Source organism: Chiloscyllium punctatum, chromosome X, assembly GCF_047496795.1.
Source record: "Chiloscyllium punctatum isolate Juve2018m chromosome X, sChiPun1.3, whole genome shotgun sequence".
Lineage (NCBI taxonomy): Eukaryota > Metazoa > Chordata > Chondrichthyes > Orectolobiformes > Hemiscylliidae > Chiloscyllium > Chiloscyllium punctatum.
Window position 1 is genome coordinate 18,034,277 of NC_092791.1, and position 13,516 is coordinate 18,047,792.

A 13,516-nucleotide genomic window follows, 5' to 3' on the forward strand; every position below is an offset into this window, starting at 1 on the left:
ATAGGTGCATTTCCCTGAGTGTTGCATAGGGATTTAAGCAAAACTGAAGTAAATGGGCATTGTGGGAAAACTCTCTGCTGTTTGGAGTCATACGTGGCACATAAGACCACGATTGGAGATTAGTCATCTCAAGGCTAGGACATCTCTGTAGGGGTTGCTGTGGGTAGATTAAAAAAAACCTGTTCAGAGGTGTTACATCTCTGGGGTTGGTGAGACTTGAACCCAGGCCTCCCAGTCCACAGTTAGGGAAACTACAGCTATCCCACAAGAGTTCCCTTTTCATGGCCCTCTTATCATCATGGCCCCAACATCCTTAGCTACTCCATCATTGTCCTTCCCTTGCAGTCATCAACAGGTCAGAAGTGGGGAAATTCACTGATGATTGCACAATGTTCAGCACCATTTGTGACTCCTCAGATACTGAAGGAGTTCATATTCAAATGGAACAATATCTGGACAATAAAAACCAAAAGCCCTGTGGATGCTGTAAATCAGACAAAAATAGAAATTGTTAGAAAAACTTAGCTGGTCTGGCAGCATCTGTGGAGTGGAATCAGTTAATGTTTCAGGTCTGGTGCCCCTTCCTCAGATCTGGACAACATCCAGGCTTGGGCTGACAAGTGGCAAGTAATATTTGCACCACACAAATGCTAGGCAATGACCATCACCAATAGGAGATAACCTCCTCCCCTACCCCCTTGACATTCCTGGGGATTCAACAACTACTCACAAAGTAAATGCATGTTCATGTCTGATGTGTGTACACAAGGGGACATTAATTTCATTGCAATCAATGGAATTAAATATCAAACGCTGTATAAAATTGGTGACTGACTAAAAACTCAACATTCAATGACGAAGGAATGAAAGACTACTATCCTGAGTAAAAACTGTTGGTTTGTGGCAACGCCTGAGGTGAGTCAATCCATGCTATTGGATTACGGGAAGCCAAGGTGTACAAATGTTGCAATGAAGAATCAGTGATTGACAGGACGGAACGGAATCAAATTGCCTTAGAAGCAACACGCGAGTGTGAAACACCTGCTGCGCCTCCGCTCAATGTAAGGGGCGTCCTGGAGACTAGCGCCGGCTCTCAGGGGCTCTACGCACAAACTGGTGATGTCACAAGCACGGAGCACCTGTTGACGTCACTGAGTGGGCAGGAAAGCGTGACGTAGTACGCAGGCGCCGAAGCCGGCCAGATTATTTTCTTTCTTTTTCTCTTTTTATTTTTCCGCAGTTTGGTTTCTTTCTCATTCCCTTAGTTGTGTCCTTTTCCCTTCCCCTCCCTCCCTATCTTCCTTCCTTCATCACTTCTCGAAAACACAACCTTGGGTTGCTTTTTTTTTGGAGGGGGGGGTGGGGGGGGGATCGGCAACGGACGGTTTGTGGTGCGAGCGCCGAGCGCGGAGTTTCTGAGGCGTCGGCCTGAAGCCCAGTGTGAGGCGGTGAGTGTGGGGTGCCAGAGGGTGGGAGGCCTTCAGTGGGCGGGGACACAGCAATGGGCACTGGGGGAGAAATGTTGAAACCATTGGGGGCATGTTCCTTACTGACCAGTCAAATGAAGTTTTAGTACGAAGTAGTTCCATGAGGTCCTGCTTGTTGGGCTCATGTTGTTAACGGCTTGCACTCCACATGGTTGTTCTATATTGGAAATAAGAATCGTCAGTGTTCTTGAGAGGCATCTTAAAGTGGAATTCTGCGTGTAATCCGCAAATGTCTTTGAGTACCTGGTTCTGTGATCTTGGCTTCAAATGGGGTGGGGATGCGATTGGAAATCTTCCCCAGGTGACGTTCTCAGTGTGCAGTTAAGCCTGGTAGTTGCTTGCATGTGTAGGTGACACATGTTTGTGCAGGCAATAAACTAGTCAATGTTCTGGTCCTATTTTAGATCACTCCATCCAAGGTGGTTCAGGTTTCCTGTTTAAAGCCTGGACTTAGTCATAGAGCTGTACAGCTTGGAAACAGACCATTCAGTCCAACTCTTCCAAGTGGACTAGATTTCCTAAATTAATCTAGTCCTATTTGCCAGCATTTGGCCCATATCCCTGCAAACCTTCCTATTCGTATACCCATCCAAATGCCTTTTAAGTGTTGCAATTGTACAAGCCTCTACATACACTCACCACCCTCTGCATGAAAATGTTGCCCCTTAAATTCATTTTAAATCTTTCCCTTCTCAGCTTAAACCTGTGCTGTCTAGTTCTGGACTTCCCTGTCCCAGAGAAGAGACCTTGTCTATTCACCCTATCCACGTCCTTAATTTTATAAACCTCTAAGGTCAGCCATTGGCCTTTGACACTCTAGGGGAAATAGTCCCAATTTATTCAGCCTCTATAGCTCAAACCCTCCAACCCCAGCAACATCTTTGGAAATCTTTTCTGAACCCTTTCAAGTTTAACACTCTTCTGAATGCAGGGAGATCAGAATTGAATGCAATATTCCAAAAGTGGCCTAACCAGTTTCCTGTACAGCTGTCGCATGACCTCCCAACTCCTGTACTCTATGCTCTGATCAATAAAGGCAAGCATACCAAACACCGCTTTGACAAAGGGTCAGTTAGACTCTAAACGTCAGCTCTTTTCTCTCCTTACAGATGCTGCCAGACCTGCTGAGATTTTCCAGCATGTTCTCTTTTGGACCACCTTCACTATCCTATCTACCTGTGACTCTACTTTCAAGGGACTAAGAACCTGCACTCCAAGGTCTTCAGCAACACTCCCCAGGATCTTACCATTAAGTGTATAAGTCCTGCCCTGATTTGCCTTTTCAAAATGCAGCACCTCACATTTGTCTAAACTAACCTCCGTCTGCTGTTCCTTCACCCACCGGTTCATCTGATTAAGGTCCCATTGTATTCTGAGGTAACCTTAGCTTTCCATTACACCACCACTTTTGGTGTCATCTGCAAACTTACTAACCATCCAAATCAGTTCACATCCAAATCAGTTATATGAATATGACAAAAAGCAGTGGATGTACCACCGATCGCTATGGCACATTGCTGGTCACAAGCCTCCAGTCTGAAGAGCAATCCTCCACCACCACCCTCTGTCTTCCACCTTTGGGCCAGTTTTGTATCCAGATGTATAGTTCTCTCTGGATTCCTTGTGATCTAACTTTGCTAACCAGTCTACCATGTGGAAACTTGTTGAATGCTTTACTGAAATCCGTATAGGTCAAGTCCACTGCTCTGCCTTCATCAATCCTCTTTGTTACTACTACAAAAAAGTCAATCAAGTTTGTGGGACATTATTTCCCACACACAGCCATGTTGACTATCCCTAATCAGTCCTTGCCTTTCCAAATGTGTACATCCTGTCCTTCAGGATCTCCTCCCAGCAACTTTACCCACTGCTAATGCCAGGCTCACTGATCAAAAGTTCCCTGGCTTTTCCTTACCATCTTTCTTAAATAGTGGTACCATGTTAGCCAACCTCACGTCTTCCGGCACCACCCCTGTGACTATCGATGATACAAATATCATGATAAGGATCCCAGCAATCGCTTCCCACAGTTCTAGGGTCCACCTAACCAGGTCCTGTGATTTATTCATCTTCATATATTGCAAGATGTCCAGTACTACCACCTCTGATGTGGGCAGTTTTTTCAAGATGTCGCTATTTATTTCCTTATGTTCTATAACTTCCATATCCTTCTCCACAGTAAACTATGGAGCCTTTGATCAAACCTTTCCTTTCTCAATTGTAGATAATCATTGATTAGCAACTCAATCTCTCTGTATCATACCAGGTTAGCAGAAGATGAAATAATGTTCTTTGGTCTTTTTTGGTATTGCAGTTTTTATGACTCTGAATCCATGTATGTCCTTGCTGAAGAGACAAAAGAGACAATACACTCTGACATTCAGTCATGTTACCATCACTGAATTCCCCCACTGTCAACATCCTTGGAGTTACCATTGACCAGAAACTCAACTGGATTCCTCACATAAACACAGTGGCTACCAGAGTAAATCAAAGGTTAGGAATACCGTGACGAGTAACTCCACTCCCCCAAGTTTATCCACCATCTACAGGGCACATAACAGGCCGGAAATTCTTTTCCCTGGGAGTATAGGAGGCTGAGGGGTGACCTTTTACAGAGGTTTATAAAATCATGAGGAGCACAGATAAGGTGAATGGCCAAGGTCGTTTCCCCAGGGTTGTGTAGTGATTAGAATGAGGGCCAGGTGGATCTCATTGAGTGATCCTTGATTGGAGTTTTTAACCTCGGCCATTAGGGAGCCTTGGCTGACATATATAAACAGGAGATTCAGGAAGTCTCTATAGGCGGCACGGTGGCACAGTGGTTAGCACTGCTGCCTCACAGCGCCTGAGACCCGGGTTCAATTCCCGCCTCAGGCGACTGACTGTGTGGAGTTTGCACGTTCTCCCCGTGTCTGCGTGGGTTTCCTCCGGGTGCTCCGGTTTCCTCCCACAGTCCAAAGATGTGCAGGTCAGGTGAATTGGCCATGCTAAATTGCCCGTAGTGTTAGGTAAGGGGTAGATGTAGATGTAGGGGTATGGGTGGGTTACGCTTCGGCGGGGCGGTGTGGACTTGTTGGGCCGAAGGGCCTGTTTCCACACTGTAAGTAATCTAATCTAATCTAAAAGGCTATGGGGAAAAAATGAAGACAAAAAAGGATAAAATAAACAGGAGGTTCAAAGAGTCACCTCATTTCTCAGAATTGGTTCTGAACTCGCTGGTCAGAGTCTATGTACTGTGAATTTGTGACAGGCAATCAGATATTTCAGTAAGGGAATTGAAAACTAGAGGGCATAGATTTAAGGTGAGAGGGGAAAGATTTAAAAGGAACTTGAGGGGCAGCTTTTTCACACAGGTTGGTGGGTGCATGGGCCAAGTTGCCAGCAGAAGTACTCAAGGCAGGTACAATTACAACATTTAAAAGACATTTGGAAGGTACATGAATAGGAAAGGTTTGGAGGGATATGGGCAAAACAGGCCCAAATGGAATGAGTTTAGTTTAGGATATCTGGCCACATGGATGAGTTGGGCTGAAAGGCCTGTTTCCTTGCTGTATGCTTAAAAGTCAGGAGTATGCTGGAATACACTCCACTTGTCTGGATGGGTGCAGCTCCAATAACACTCCAGAAACTTGACACCATCCAGGACAAAGCAGCCCACTTGATTGGCACCACATCTACAAGCATCCACTCCCATCACCACCATCAACACTAAGTAGCAGCAGTGTGTACCATTTACAAGATGCACTGCAGAAATTCACAAAAGATCCTTAGCACCTTCCAAATGCATGACCACTTGCATCTCGAAGGACAAGTGCAACAGATACAAGGGGACACCATCCCCTGCAAGTTCCCCTCTAAGCCACACACGACCCTGACTTGGAGATGTATCGTCGTTACTTCACTGTCGCTGGGTCAAAACCCTGGAATTCCCTCCTTAACGACATTGTGGGTCAACCTACAGCACATGGACTGCAGCAGTTCAAGAATGCAGCTCACCCCCACCTCTAGGACAAGAAGGGATAGGCAATAAATACTGGCCTCACCAGTGATTCCCACAAGTGAATTTTAAAAGAAAGCCAAATGACCAGTGATCATTCTTCAGAGTTCCATGCACGCCAAAGGGCTTGAGGCATAGTTGTGTTCATTTTGTTCAAACGAACGTACATTTATGTCACATCTTTCATCTCCACAATGTTCTGAAGCTGTTGGTAGCTAATGAAATGGTTTTGAAGTACAGACATTGATGTAGTTTAGAAAAATGCAGCAACTAATTTAATTACGAGAAGATCCTGCAACGACGCAAACATACAATGTGACTGATCTGACTGTAGATTTAACTCCCGTCTGCTGCCCACTTCTTATACCTTTCATAGTCAATAATCTGTCTACTTCTTCCTTTTAAAGATATTCAATGACTTTACCTCCTTCACTGTCTGGGGAAGATAATTCTATAGACTCATGACACCAAGAACAAATTTTTCTTTGTCTCTGTCTTGTGTTTAAATAGTACCCTCGTTCTCATTTCTCCCACAAAGAGAAACTTACTTCCAACACCACCCTGTCAAGTCCTGAAGGGATCAATAAGATTATCCCTCATATTTTCTAAACTCAAATTGTTATGGGTTCAAATGTCTAACCTTTCCTCATAAGGTCACCCCTTCATCTTGGGTTTCAATAACATGAACCTACCCTGGGTTGCTTCTGGTGTAATGTCCTTTTCTTAAATAAGGAACCTAGTACTGAATACTGTAATATCGATTTGGTCTCACCAACACCCTATAGAACTGTAGCAAAGTATTCTTATTTTTATGCAGTCCTTGTGCAAGAAATGACAAAGTTAACTTTATTTCCACAATCACTTGCCATGCCTGCATACTAACTTTTCATGTACCAGGACAAAGTTCTGCAATCTCTCTCCATGTAAATAATATGCTGCTTTTCTATTCTTCATGCCAAAATGGACAAACTCATACATTCCTATGTTTTACTCTCTCTGCCAATTTCCTTGCCCACTTACTTAACCTACCTATATCCCTTTGCAGACTCCTTATGTGGTCTTCATAATTTACCTGTCCTTGTCATCAGCAAATTTGGTAACTATGTAGTCGGTTCCTTCATCCAGTCATTGATACAAATTGTAAATAGTAAGGCCTCAGCACTGATTCCTGTGCCCATCACTCATTACATTTTGCCACCCTGAAAATGACTGAGTTATTTCAATCTGTTTTCCTGTTAGCTATCCAATCCTCAATCCATGCTATTATGTCACCTACCCTTTGCGTCACAATCTTTTGGCATATCTACAATGCATTTTGGAAATCCAGGTGCACAGGTTCCCCTTTATCCACTTAATTATTATTTCCTCAAAGAACTCTGAATAAAATTTAATGAAACATAGTTTTGTAAAAGGGAAATCATGTTGACTCTGCCTGATTGCATTGAGATTTTCTAAGTATCTCACATCACCTCCTGCATTTTCCCAATTACAGTTGTGAAGTGGACTGCTTTAATTATATAGTTTCTTACTTTTGTCTCTCTCCTTTCTTTTATCTTTATTACATTTACTGTTTTCAAATCTGATGGGACCTTTCTAGGATTGAGGGAATGTTGGAAAATTAAAATCAGTGCACATACTCACTCAGCAGCCTCTTGTTTTAAGATATTAGTATGAAGTTCATCAGGACCTATCGACTTGTCAGCTATTAATCCTCAATTTTCGCAGTCCCCTTTCACTGGTGAATGTAATTTCTTACGTTCTTCACTCCTTTTCACCTCTTGTTTTACAGTTTCAGGGAAGCCGTTTGTATCCTGTAGAATAAAGATAAATGCAAAATATCTGTTCAATTCATCTGCTATTTCCCTCGCTCTCACTCCTCACTCCCCCCTCTTTTTGCTTGTGTATTCTCTTTTTCTCTGTTTGGAGGACAAATGTTCAATTTTTTTTTTATTTTTTCAAATATTAATATAGATTCATAGGTATAATTGTTTTTTAAGCTAGTTTTCTCCCATTTAGTGTGTCTTAATTTTCACAGAATACCATGCTTTTCCTCTCAATTTGATGCAATCTATAGCTTTCTCTGTTAAGTGCAGATGGAATGTCCTTCAGTCTTCGTGGAATTTTATCATGAAGTGTTCTGAAATATCACCTTAAATGTTTGCCAATACATTTCTCCTGATCTGTCCCTTAAAATAATTTGAGTTCAGTTCACTTTAGCGGTCTCTTTCACTCTCTGTGTGTGTGTGTGAGATAGAGGTTTACATAATCATGAAGGGCATGGATTGGGTAAATAGACAAGGTCTTTTCCATGAGGTAGGGGAGTCCAGAATTTGAGGGAATAGGTTTAGGGTGAGAGGGGTAAGATTTAAAGGGGACCTAAGGGACAACTTTTTCACACAGAAGGTGGTGCATGTATAGAATGAGCTGCCAGAGGAAGTGGTGGAGGCCGGTACAATTACAACACTTAAAAGGCATCTGGATGGAAAAATGAATAGGGAGGGTTTAGAGGGATATGGGCCAAGTGCTGGCAAATGGGACTAGATTAATTTAGGATATCTGGTCATCATGGACGAGGTGGACCGAAGGGTCTGTTTCCGTGCTGTACATCTCTATGACTTTATTTAAAAGTCTGAAAGACTCCTCTTGGGTCTACTCTTCTCTTCTTTCCTGCAAATTGAATGCAAAGTTGTGTTATGTTCGCTGCTTCCTATGGGACCTTTTACTATGAGGTCCTTTTAATCCTGCCTTGTTGCACATTACCAGATCTAAAGTAGCTTTCTCTCTCTAGTTGACTTTACACTGTTTCACTTTTAAGAATCCATGCTAGCAACACTTGATGAACTCCTCTTCCAGGTTAACTTTGCCAGTCTGATTTATCTAGTCATTATATATAGATAAAACTCAGCCACGATTATCAGTATGGGCAGTCTTCAAGTTGTGAACGGGTTTCGTTCTGGAGTATGTAAGCAGATCTATACGCAGGTTGGAACACAATGCAGGATGATATAAAAGAGTTATTCGTACGTATGATAAAGATGTGTCCGATCTTTAAGATTGTACTCCTGTATGAGATCACGTTTGCAAGATGGATGTTTGTAAATTCCCTGTATGCCTTTCTTGAGCCCAGTTACAGTTCCTTGTTTCCTCTATTTTACAGTTGGTGGGGGGGACAATAAACTCGTCACACAGATCACTTCACCATTTCTTATGTTTACCTAAATTGATTCTACATTTTGATCGTAGTTCATCTCTCTATATTGTACTGATGTCATATTTCATTTAACAGAGCAACCTCTCTTACCTTTTCCTAGCTTTTTGTTTTCCAAACATGTCGTGTCATTGAATATGCGGGTCCCAGCCTTAGTTGTACTGTAGTCATGTTTGTGTCATGGTGATCAGATCAAATGTATTTATTTCTATTTGAGCTGTCAATTCATCCATTTTGTTACAAATGCAACAAGCATTCAGGTGCAGGACCTTTAACACTGTCTTTTTACTGGTTTTGCAACCTCTAGCCTTATTTATATGTTCTGCACCATTCTGCCTTGATTTAATTATCATTTCCTTTATTGCAACCTTGCTCACTTGCTTTGTCCTCTCTTTTCAGTTTATCATGCCATACCCTTACTTGAATCTCCCTAGCCCCCAGCGATTTAGTTGAAAGCCCTCTAGACTGTTTACAACTCACCAGGGCACTAGTCTCAGTACAGTTCAGATGAAGGTCATCCCATCAGTAAAGCCCCCACTTCCTCTGACTGTATGTACTTCCTTAGGTCCTGCCATTCAATGTATGCTTGTTAGTACTCTCAAAATGCATTACTTCACAGTTTCCATTTGTTGTTTTCTGACCAGCCTGTAATCTGTTGTCCTGTTCTCTCTATTAACCATACAACTAATTTTTGTCATCCATGAACTTCGTGATAAAACCACATATACCTATGCTTAGGTCATTGATGTACAGTACAAACAGCAAGTGATCCAGAATTGAACCTGGGTTACTACACTGGACACAGGCTTCCAATCACAAAAACAATCTTCTGCTATTACCCTCTGCCTCTTGCCAAAAATGCCAATTTTCGATCCAACTTGCTGAATTGCCATGAATCCCAAGGACTGTTACCTTCTTCAGCAGAGGGTGACATCTTGTCACCTTAACGAAGTCCATGTAGACTACATCAACTGTACTCCCTCATCCACAAAACCTAGTCACCACCTCAAAGTTCAGTCAACTTTGTTACCTGTGATCTCCCTCAACAATTGTCCTACTGATTGTCTTGAACTGTTACTAATAGGTACTTGAATCAGAGGGCTAATTTTTTCTTTTGCAGGTGCGGTTTCAATATATTTAGATTGTGAGCGTTTGCCATTCTCAATTATCATCTCAAATGAGGGTGTCTAAATCCAAAATGGTTTTGATGCAGTCCATACTGATTGCCTTGGGCTTTTAGTGACTTTCCCACAGTTGTAAAGGGGCATCAGGAGATTTTGTCTTTCAAACATTCAGCTAAGAGCCAGTCAGGTTTCCAAGAGTTCCCCATCATAATTGTGTTGGTAGGAGCTGAGTCATTTGGGGAATCTACCATCTGATTGTTCTGGTCCCTTGGGTTAGATGATCTTCTGCAGTTGGAGAACTTCTCAATTTTTCTCTTGGATCAACAATTACTGGCACCAGGATTGTCAAGAGCTTGAGTCAAAGTTACCAAGGCAAACTAACCAAACATACAAAACTCTGCATGTACTAGGCTTGCATCCTCAGCATATTAGTCACTCGTATCTTCAATGAGCGACAACTCTATTGGTTGAATCAAGTGAGCCAAATCGATAACAGAATTCCCAAAGACACGTTCAATAAAGAGCTTGCTATCTACGTGAACTGACAGCCACCACCCCCACTCCACGTGCGCACACGCCTGCAGTGGGACAATGTTTGAAAGTGTGATTTCACTGACTAGATTCATTGTTGTTGTGTGGGAAGATTTGCAGCTGACTGGAGTGACTGGAAACCCTTATTTGGAATGGTGGGACAAAAACAGAAATGTAAGATATAATTGGATGGCTGGAAGGAAAGAACAAAGCTTGGTGAATGGAAACAATCAGGTGCAGAAATGATAGCGGCTAGTGTTGCAAAGACTTACTGGAGTAGTTGAAATTTACCAGTTGATTTTGTGTATTTTGTCATTGAAATGCACAGCATGGAAACAGACCTCTTTTTGCTCCAACTCCTCCGTACCATCCAGGTATCCATGACCCATATCCTTTCCTATTCATCTTCCCATCCAGATGCCTTTTGAATGTTGCAATTGTACCATCTTCAGCTAAAACCAGCCATTTCATTGAACACTGAAAACATTGAGAGGTGATAACATAGTGGTATTGTTGCTGGACAAGTAATCCAGAGAAGTAGTTACTGTTTGGGAACCTGGGTTCAAATGGGATTGGAATTCCGGAAAAACGTTTAATTAAAAGTCCAGTGACCATGCAACCATTGTTGAATGTTGTAAAAGCCCATTAGGTTCACTGATGTCTTACCTGGTGTTGCCCACATGTTGTCATTTAACTGTCCTCTGGCTGATTATGTATGTACACCTACTGCTGTTCCTGCCTCTGTACACCTACCCAGTGACACTGGTCTCCTATGAATCTATTTTTTAAAAAAAAAAATGAACAGGATACCAATTAGAATCTGAAATGCAAATATTTCTCCTTCCACTTCTGACAAACTTGCCTATTGCTGGCATGTTGTTTAATTATTAGCTGAGTACGTTTGTTCTAATCATAGAGTCATAGAGATGTACAGCACAGAAATAGACCCTTCAGTCCAACCCGTCTAAACCGACCAGATATCCCAACCCAATCTAGTCCCACCTGCCAGCACCCGGCCCATATCCCTCAACCCTTCCTATTCATATACCCATCCCAATGCCTCTGAAATGTTGCAATTGTACCAGCCTCCACCACATCCTCTGGTAGCTCATTCCATACACGTACAACCCTCTGTGTGAAAAAGTTGCCCCTTAGGTCTCTTTTTATATCTTTTCCCCCCTCACCCTAAACCTCTGCCCTCTAGTTCTGGACTCCCCCACCCCAGGGAAAAGACTTCACCTATTTACCCTATCCATGCCCCTCATAATTTTGTAAACCTCTATAAGGTCACCCCTCAGCCTCCGATGCTCCAGGGAAAACAGCCCCAGCCTGTTCAGCCTCTCCCGATAGCTCAGAACCTCCAACCCTGGCAACATAAAAGCACCGTTGTGCTACTGAGACTTTATAAAGCTCTGCTTAGGCCCCATTTGGAGTACTGTGTCCAGTTTTGGTCCCCAAACCTCAGGAAGGACATACTGGTACTGGAGCGTGTCCAGCAGAGATTCACACGATGATCCCTGGAATGGTAGGTCTAACATACAAGGAACAGCTGAGGATCCTGGGATTGTATTCATTGGAGTTTAGAAGATTAAGGGGAGATTTAATAGAAACTTGCAGGATAATACATGGCTTGGAAAGGGTGGATGCTAGGAAATTGTTTCTGTTAGGCGAGGAGACTAGGACCCGTGGACACAGCCTTAGAATTAGAGGGGGTAACTTCCGAATAGAAATGCGGAGACATTTCTTCAGCCAGAGAGTGGTGGGCCTGTGGAATTCATTGCTGCAGAGTGCAGTGGAGACCGGGACGCTAAATGTCTTCAAGGCAGAGATTGGTAAATTCTTGATGTCACAAGGAATTAAGGGCTACAGGGAGAACGTGGGTAAGTGGAGTTGAAATGCCCATCAGCCATGATTGAATGGTGGAGTGGACTCGATGGGCTGAATGGCCTTACTTCCACTCCTAAGTCTTATGGTCTAACATCCTTGTAAATCTTTTCTGAACCCTTCCAAGTTTCACAACATCTTTCTAATAGGAAGGAGATCAGAATTGCACACAATATTCCAACAGTGGTCTAACCAATGTCCTGTACAGCCGCAACATGACCTCCCAACTCCTGTACTCAATACTCTGACCAATAAAGGAAAGCATACAAAACGCCGCCTTCACTATCCTACCTCCCTGCGACTCTACTTTCAAGGAGCTATGAACCTGCACTCCAAGGTCTCTTTGTTCAGCAACACTCCCTAGAACCTTTACCATGAAGTGTATAAGTCCTGGGAAGATTTGCTTTCCCAAAATGCAGCACCTCGCATTTATCTGAATTAAACTCCATCTGCCACTCCTCAGCCCATTAGCGCATCTGGTCCAGAGCCTGTTGTAATCTGAGGTAACCCTCTTCACTATCCACTACACCTCCAATTTTGGTGTCATCTGCAAACTTACTAACTCTACCTCTTCTGCTTGCTTCCAAATCATTTATATAAATGACAAAAAGTAGAGGGCCCAGCACCGATCCTTGTGGCACTCCACTGGTCACAGGGCTCCAGTCTGAAAAACAACCCTCCACCACCACCCTCTGTCTTCTACCTTTGAGCCAATTCTGTATCCAAATGGCTCATTCTCCCTGTATTCCATGAGATCTAACCTTGCTAATCAGTCTTCCATGGGGAACCTTGTCGAACACCTTACTGAAGTCCATATAGATCACATCTACTGCTCTGCCCTCATCCATCTTCTTTGTTATTTCTTCCAAAAACTCAATCCAGTTTGTGAGACATGATTTCCCACGCACAAAGGGATTTCCCGCATGTTGACTATCCCGAATCAGTCCTTGCCTTTCCAAATACATGTTCATCCTGTCCCTCAGGGTTCCCTCCGACAACTTGCCCACCACCGAGGTCAGGCTCATTGGTCGATAATTCCCTGGCTTGTCTGTACCACCCTTTTTAAACAGTGGCATCACGTTTGCCAACCTCCAGTCTTCCGGCACCTCACCTGTAACTATCGATGATACAAATATCTCAGCAAGAGGCCCAGCAATCACTTCTCTAGCTTCCCACAGAGTTCTTTGGTACACCTGATCAGGTCCTGGGGATTTATCCACTTTTAACCATTTCAAGACATCCAGCACTTCCTCCTCTGTAATCTGGACATTTTGCAAGATGT

At 43.1% G+C, this 13,516-nt stretch overlaps 1 protein-coding gene across 10 annotated transcripts in view; it reads left to right on the forward strand.

Moving 5' to 3' along the window:
- The first annotated feature begins 1,169 nt into the window (after nt 1–1,169).
- r3hdm2 (R3H domain containing 2) overlaps nt 1,170–13,516 on the forward strand; it is a 272,705-nt gene continuing 260,358 nt past the window's right edge. For all 10 annotated transcript variants that reach the window (XM_072567272.1, XM_072567275.1, XM_072567278.1 and 7 more), the window contains exon 1: nt 1,170–1,448. The gene's annotated coding sequence lies outside the window, so the exon portion shown is untranslated. The remainder of the gene's footprint in view (nt 1,449–13,516) is intronic.